The 7,500-nt window shown below is 40.3% G+C and overlaps 1 protein-coding gene across 2 annotated transcripts in view; it reads left to right on the top strand.

Annotated features, from left to right (window-relative positions):
* The window catches only part of LOC123503631 (sodium-coupled monocarboxylate transporter 2-like), a 30,198-nt gene that overhangs the window by 9,693 nt on the left and 13,005 nt on the right, over positions 1–7,500 (top strand). Inside the window, exon 1 of one of the 2 annotated variants that reach the window (XM_045253554.1) lies at positions 318–468. The exons of the other annotated variant lie outside the window; for it this stretch is intronic. The gene's annotated coding sequence lies outside the window, so the exon portion shown is untranslated. Of the gene's footprint in view, positions 1–317; positions 469–7,500 lie in introns of those variants that run through there. 2 annotated transcript variants of the gene reach the window in all.

Below are 7,500 nucleotides of genomic sequence, written 5' to 3' on the forward strand. Positions count from 1 at the left end.
GAGAGAGAGAGAGAGACTTTTTTTGGATGGACAGCGGTTAGCAATGAGTGAAGAACATGTTTTTTTCCTTTCTTCCGCTCGTCCTCAGTCCCCCTTTTCTCTCTCTCTCTCTCTCTCTGAAAATTCCCGGTGACCTAGTTAAAGCATATCATCTCTCTCTCTCTCTCTCTCTCTCTCTTTAATAACTCGATCTCGAAGAAGACGGAGGGAGAGGAAGCAAGCTCAAGGTTGAGGAGGAGGAGGAGGAGGAGGAGAAGGAGGAGGAGGGGACTTTCAGACAGCGCGGGATGTTAGAGAGGGCCCGAGGAGGAGGAGGAGTAGGAGAAGAGAAGGGGGAGGATGAGGGGAGGAAGGACAGGGCTCTCAACACAGGTCATTATTAAAGAGCGTGTGAGCGTTGTGCTTTGGTCAGTGTGTGTTGGACTGTGATGGTGAGAGGACGTTGCTGCTGCTGGCGTTGACGGAAAGGTGAGCGAATGTGTGTGTGTGTGTGTGTGTGTGTGTGTAGTGATGCATAAGAGGGTGAATAGAAACATACGTGAAAATTAGATAAAAGTAAGAAGGAAAAAACAGATTCAATGCAATATTATTATATCAACAAGTGTGTCATCGAATCAACAGCTGCTGGCAAACAGTGAAAGGAACACACACACACACACACACACACACACACACACACACACACACACACACACACACACACACACACACACGTCTCCTCTACATTTCTTCACTTACCTGTCTATCTATCCATCTCTTTTATACCATTCCAGCTTAATCATCTCCAATTCTTGCATAATTAGAGAAAGTCTCAATTTTTTTTCACACGTAACCATTTACTGAAAAGCCGAACTAACAGATTACCTGACTGAGTGGATGGAGAGTGGATGACTGACAGACTGCCTTCTATCGCTTTATGTCTGTCTATATATGCAGTCACATAAAACACATAAGCACATTAAGAAAGGCCAGTCTATTCCCAGTATCATCACCCGCATTAATATAACGTAAGCTGCAAACTATCAGTCTCACACGTGGAATTCTCTGTACAAAACATGCATTCATATTTCCACCAATCGACATTCATAATTCATCACTCATAACATATACAGGGTAAGAAAAGCAAGAAGGATAGATCTCTTTTTTATAAGCATCAGGCGCGAAGCACGAGGGTGGGCCAAGGCATGTCGGTCACCTTGGGTTTCTCCAGGTGGTAAGGAAGGGTACAGCCACGGTCACCTGCACGAGAAACACACTGCACATACCCTACTCGCACTCAGAAACGCTTTGTTCTTCCATCTAGTTAATTCTTATCTCCTTCAATACTGTGATGCATTTGTACCTTAATTCTTGGGTATGATAAGACGATTTTATCTGCATTAGGAAGGATCTATGGAGGTCAGAAGATTAATGGCCATAGTTTTTAAATATTCTAATCCCAACAAATGTTTCTGAAGCCTTCCAAAATCACCAAATAGTAACCAGAGTTAATATAAACGCGTCGTGGTACTGAAGAGATTAAAGGTCTGAGAGGTTAGTGTGTGTGTTTCTGAAGCCTTCCAAAATCACAAAATAGTAACCAGAGTTAATATAAACGCGTCGTGGTACTGAAGAGATTAAAGGTCTGAGAGGTTAGTGTGTGTGTTTCTGAAGCCTTCCAAAATCACAAAATACTCGTAGTAACCAGAGTTAATATAAACGCGTCGTGGTACTGAATAGATTAAAGGTCTGAGAGGTTAGTGTGTGTGTGTGTGTGTGTGTGTGTGTGTGTGTGTGTGTGTGTGTGTGTGTGTGTGTGTGTGTGTGTGTGTGTGTTTGTGTGTGTTTCTTTTTCTTTTTTTTTTTCAATCCCATTACATTCGTGAAAAGAAAAAAAACATGCTTGAAAACCTTACTAACTTCCATTATTGCCTAAGGTAGATGCAACATTTTTGTCCAAGTATCACTGCACTCATTAAAAACACGCTTGAAAAACCCCAAGAGCAGAATCTTTATCAAACTATCATCAGAATTACGAAAAATTAATAACAAACTTAAAAGTCCTAACAATTTCCATTAATAGCCACTAGATAAGCAATAATTATTTACAGCTAGAATCATGAAAGAAAAGTAGGAAACCTCAATAACCTTCGCTGGAGCACGGTAGATACTGAAGTCTTGAGGACACAGGTCTTACTTCCACCTGAATTAATCCTTTTTCTGTGTTTGTATCACCTCTACACCTACCGAGAACCACATTAACTATCTAGAACCACACCTGCCTCTCTCCTCCTCTTCCTCCACATCCTCCATAAAAATTGCTGCTCGATAACTTGCACTTCCACTTTTTCTGAGAAATGGAGGATAGAAAACCTAACCAAAATAAAAGTGCGAAGGGATGAGGATGTGTTGAAGTAGAGACCGTTCTGTATATGTCATCTCTAGCTTCACAGTGAAGCAGCATAGTTGTTTTTCTCTGAACGCTTCTGGTGATTCTGTACACGTTCCTCTGACGTGTGTAGGAATTCAGCGATCTCTCATAAGTCAATAATGACGGTCGAGTGTCTGCCAAATACCTACGTACCTCTTGTCCTGAAGATCAAAACAACACGAAATAATAAGAGAATATACACGAAGCCTTCAGTTCTACCCATAGCATTCCCTAAGTAAACCATTCCTATGAGTTATTTCCACCTATCATCCTCAGTCATACATTTGTCTAACCTTCATCTAAAGCTTGCTAATGACTCAGCACTCACAACGTATTCCATTTATCTATCACTATTTTGAAAGTTAGTGTTCTTTTATATCTCTTTATTAAACTTTAAACCACTACTTCTTATCCTGTCCTGATCAGTTAATTTATGTCAACTAGAGATTCAAGCTTCATATTGACCAAACAGCTGCGTTGGTGATGCTGTTTGATTCTCCTGCACGGCCTCTCTAATTCTAGTCTCTGTAAGCTTTGCCACACCAGCTCCTCTATGTAAAATTTATACATATTATACATGGAACTCGAACAAGGGTACAAAACATTGGGGAAATCCGTCAAGTTTAAGATATCATACAAGTAAATAATTTAATAAGGAGCATTCAAATCAAAGACCGCATTTAGCTCCAGAAGTGTATAAATATTTCTCTTTTAAACCAGATTGAATAATGGGAAGAAGGAAAAGACGACAGAACGGAAATGCCAGTTTAAGGAGAGAAAGTTCAACGTATGACATAGAAATCACTAATCAGTTGCCTTATTCTTGAACTTTTCACCTGCTTTTAACGGGTTCTACTGAAAGTCATCAGGGTTTTCAAGGAGATGGCTTCAAGTTGTTATGGTTTTCAAGGAGATGGCTTCAAGTTGTTATGGTTTTCAAGGAGATGGTTTCAAGTTGTAATTTTCAAGGAGATGGCTTCAAGTTGTTATGGTTTTCAAGGAGATGGTTTCAAGTTGTGATTTTCAAGGAGATGGCTTCAAGTTGTTATGGTTTTCAAGGAGATGGTTTCAAGTTGTGATTTTCAAGGAGATGGCTTCAAGTTGTTCTGGTTTTCAAAGGGATGGCTTCAAGTTCTTCTGGTTTTCAAAGGGATGGCTTCAAGTTCTTCTGGTTTTCAAGGAGATGGTTTCAAGTTGTTGTGATTTTCAAGGAGATGGCTTCAAGTTGTAATGGTTTTCAAGGAGATGGTTTCAAGTTGTTATGGTTTTCAAGGAGATGGTTTCAAGTTATAATTTTCAAGGGTGGTTTCAATTTTAGGTTTTCAAGAGCGTTTTAAGTCGTCAGGATTTTGAAAGGTGTTTTTCAAGTTATGATTTTCAAGGGTGTTTTAAAGTCATCAGGGGTTTTCAAGGATGTTTTTCAAGTTGTTTGGGTTTTTAAGAATATTTTTTTTCGAGTTATGGTTTTCAAGGGTGTTTTTAAGTTGTTAGGCCTTCCGAGGGTGTTTTTAAGTTACGGTTTTCAAGGGTGTTTTCAAGTTACGGCTTACAAGTCAGGGTTCTCAAGGGTATTCTCATGATTCCATTGATAGCTTATTAAGGTTTCTGCTTCTTCAACTTCAAAAGCAGCCATGAAAACCTGATTGAATCGTCTCAGTGCGTCTTGGCCAAGGGAAGCGGTGAGAGCCTTTGATTCTTTCTGCGGCAAAATGAGCGACAGATTACGAGTGATAAGGAAAGATTTATAAGTGAAGGCGATAACACAAAACCCAATATTCTTAAGGCGCATTGTTCCCTCATTAAAATCATTCCCATACTATGAAGGTGATAATTTGAGTTCTTATGAGTGTGTTTTTACCCTCAATAATTAGTGGGTAATGTTAACCCCATCAGCACCAGCACGCGTTTCCATATTCATTCTGCTTATTATTTGGTGATTTTATACAGCTTCAGAAATTTATGTAAGGATTAAAATTGTAAAAACTCTGGCCATTAATCTTTTGACCTCCACAGACCCTTCCTAATGTCAATAAAATCGTCAAGTTATACGCAAAAAATTATGGTAAAATGTGTCTCAGTACTGAAGAGGTTCAACTATCAATGGGAATATGAAAAGGTTAGATTAGGTTAGCTAAAGATTATGGTTATGTTATGTTGTGTTATGTTAGCTTAGGTTAGGAAGTAAGAGAACGTCACTGAACGCCCCACCTCTCCTCCGTAGCAACACACGAACACACACACACACACACACACACACACACACACACACACACACACACACACACACACACACACACACACGGACAGAACAGGTGAAAAGTTTCAAAGTGTTTTTACATGATTTCTTACACACGTACGAGTATATATGACATTACGAAATAGATATTATGAAATCACAATTGTCTTTCGGTTGCCTGTGTGTGTGTGTGTGTGTGTGTGTGTGTGTGTGTGTGTGTGTGTGTGTGTGTGTGTGTGTGTGTGTGTGTGTGTGTGTGTGTAGCCTGTTCAAGCCACTCTAGGAAAATAATGCTCTACACACACAGGTGGTGGTGGTGGTGGTGGTGGTGATGGTGGTGGTCTAACCTGTTCTCTCCGTCCTGTCAAATGGGTGGAGGAAGGTCGAGAGGGAGAAAGAGAGAGAGAGAGAGAGAGAGAGAGAGAGAGAGAGAGAGAGAGAGAGAGAGAGAGAGAGAGAGAGAGAGAGAGAGAGAGACTTACTTTCACCTTCCAAGCTCCAATGACTTTATGCATTTGAAGAAAAATGAGATAGAAAAAGCTTACCCCCCCCTCTCTCTCTCTCTCTCTCTCTCTCTCTCTCTCTCTCTCTCTCTCTCTCTCTCTCTCTCTCACACACACACATTTTCCTTCCTGACTTCATTCATTCACTCACTCACTCACTCACTCACTCACTCACTCACTTATTCATTCTGTCAGTCGGTCAATCAATCAGTCAGTCACACAGCTAGCCAACCAACCAGTCAGTCAGTCAGTTAGTCAGTCAGTCATACAGCAAACCAGTCAGTCAGATAGTCAGTCAATCAGTCACACAGCCAACCAGTCAGTCAGATAGTCAGCCAGGCAAACAGGCAGTCAGTCAGGTAAGCAGGCAATGTCCAGGAAACAAGGTTCACATAGCACATTCTCAGGCAAAAGAAAGAAGATAATGGGGTGTCTCTTCAATGCAACAGGACGTTTACCTTGACATGGAAAGAGTCTTTGTGCTGAAGTTTCCTCTAACACGATACATATAGACCAGATGATGCTAATGAGAAGAGAAAGAGAAATAATGGTACAGTTAATAGGTTTTTTCAATGGATGCGTATAAGTTTCTAAGAGATATGTCTGTTTTGGTGTGGATTAATCTGGCCCCGGCTTTGCACTGGTGATGGTGGTGATGGTGGTAATGGTGGTGATCCTGCTATTTCAATGGTGACTGCTTCCGTACTGCTTGCAAGAAATGTGGCGTGTATGTATGTGTTAGTGTGTGTGGCCAGCCTTGTGTCCGGCCACCAGCGTCACTATGTATCCACAATCAATGCCACCACCACGGTTGCCATCATCACTATTGCTAACATCACCATCACCTTCGCTATTACCACCCCACCCATTGTTGTTCCTTTAACGGGGTGTAGCGAAAGTTACTGGGGGTTTTCAAGGTTGTTTTCATGGTTTAGCGAGGCCTCAATTAGAATCCTGTATGTCTAACTGGATTTGATGGAGTTTAATGGGATTTTGAAGGGTGTTTTCGTGGTTCTAATGCTACAAGTAGTTTAGTGAGGATTTCGTTTTCATCACAGATTGTAGTGAAGGTTACTTGAGGTTTCCATGGGGTCTTGAAACTTATATTCCTGACTCTAGTGATAGTTTCAGCATGTTTCATAGGTCTTAATGGAAGTTATTGGGGTGTTCAATGATATTTTCATGATTCAATGATAGTTTAACAAGGATTCAGCATGTTTGGCAGGTTCTAATGGATGTTATTTGGGTTTTTAAGAATACTTTCAAGATCCCAGTGTGAGTTTAACAATAATTCAGCATGCCTGACAGTTTGTAATGGAAGTTATTTGGGTTTTCAAGGATGCTTTCAAGGTTCCAATGTAAGTTAAATAATAATTCAACATGTTGGACAGGTTTTAATGGAAGTTACTGGGGGTTTCAAGGATGCTTTCATGGATACGGTGATAGCTTAACAAGAATTCTGCATGTTTCACAAGTTCTAATAGAAGTTATTGGGTTTTCAAGGATGTTTCCATGATTCTGGTTATAGTTTAACAAAGACTCAGCATGTTTCATCAGCTGTAATGGAAGTTATAGGGTTTTCAAAGATGCTTTCATGGTTCCAGTGATAGGTTAACAGGAATGCATGTTGAACGGTCTACATTGCAGGTCATCGGAGTTTTTAACCTCTTCAGTACCATGACACGTCTTCATATTTATTCAGATTACTATTAGATGATTTTATACAGCTCCAGAATCTCATGTGGGGATTGAAATAGTGAAGATTCTGGGCCATCAACCTTCTGAACTCAAAATAACCTTGCTAGTGTAAATAAAATCGTCTAATCATACGCAAAACTCATGGTAAAAATGCGTCCCACTTCTGAATCCAACGATAGTATAATATACACATGAATATTATCACCTTCCGCTCTTATCATATATCTAATCAGTTAGTTATGAAAAAAAAAACTGTAAACAAAAAAGACACGTGTGTTGATCGCTATCATCGTACAGAAAGGCTACGAAGGATAAGTTGGTGGTGAATATTGAAGCAGTGATAAGAACTACACTATTTCACTTACGCTCTATCAATTCTATTTCATCATTAAATGTAGTAAAAGTATAGCAAATTACATTACTAGAGAGAGAGAGAGAGAGAGAGAGAGAGAGAGAGAGAGAGAGAGAGAGAGAGAGAGAGAGAGAGAGAATAGGGAGAGGAGTGGCTTGTACCTAATGGGAGGGGATTTTCCTGTATCATAAAGTGTGTGTGTGTGTGTGTGTGTGTGTGTGTGTGTGTGTGTGTGTGTGTGTGTGTGTGTGTGTGTGTGTGTGTGTGTGCGCGCTCGCGCCCGTGAACGTGTGTGGGTGGT

Source organism: Portunus trituberculatus, chromosome 14, assembly GCF_017591435.1.
Source record: "Portunus trituberculatus isolate SZX2019 chromosome 14, ASM1759143v1, whole genome shotgun sequence".
Lineage (NCBI taxonomy): Eukaryota > Metazoa > Arthropoda > Malacostraca > Decapoda > Portunidae > Portunus > Portunus trituberculatus.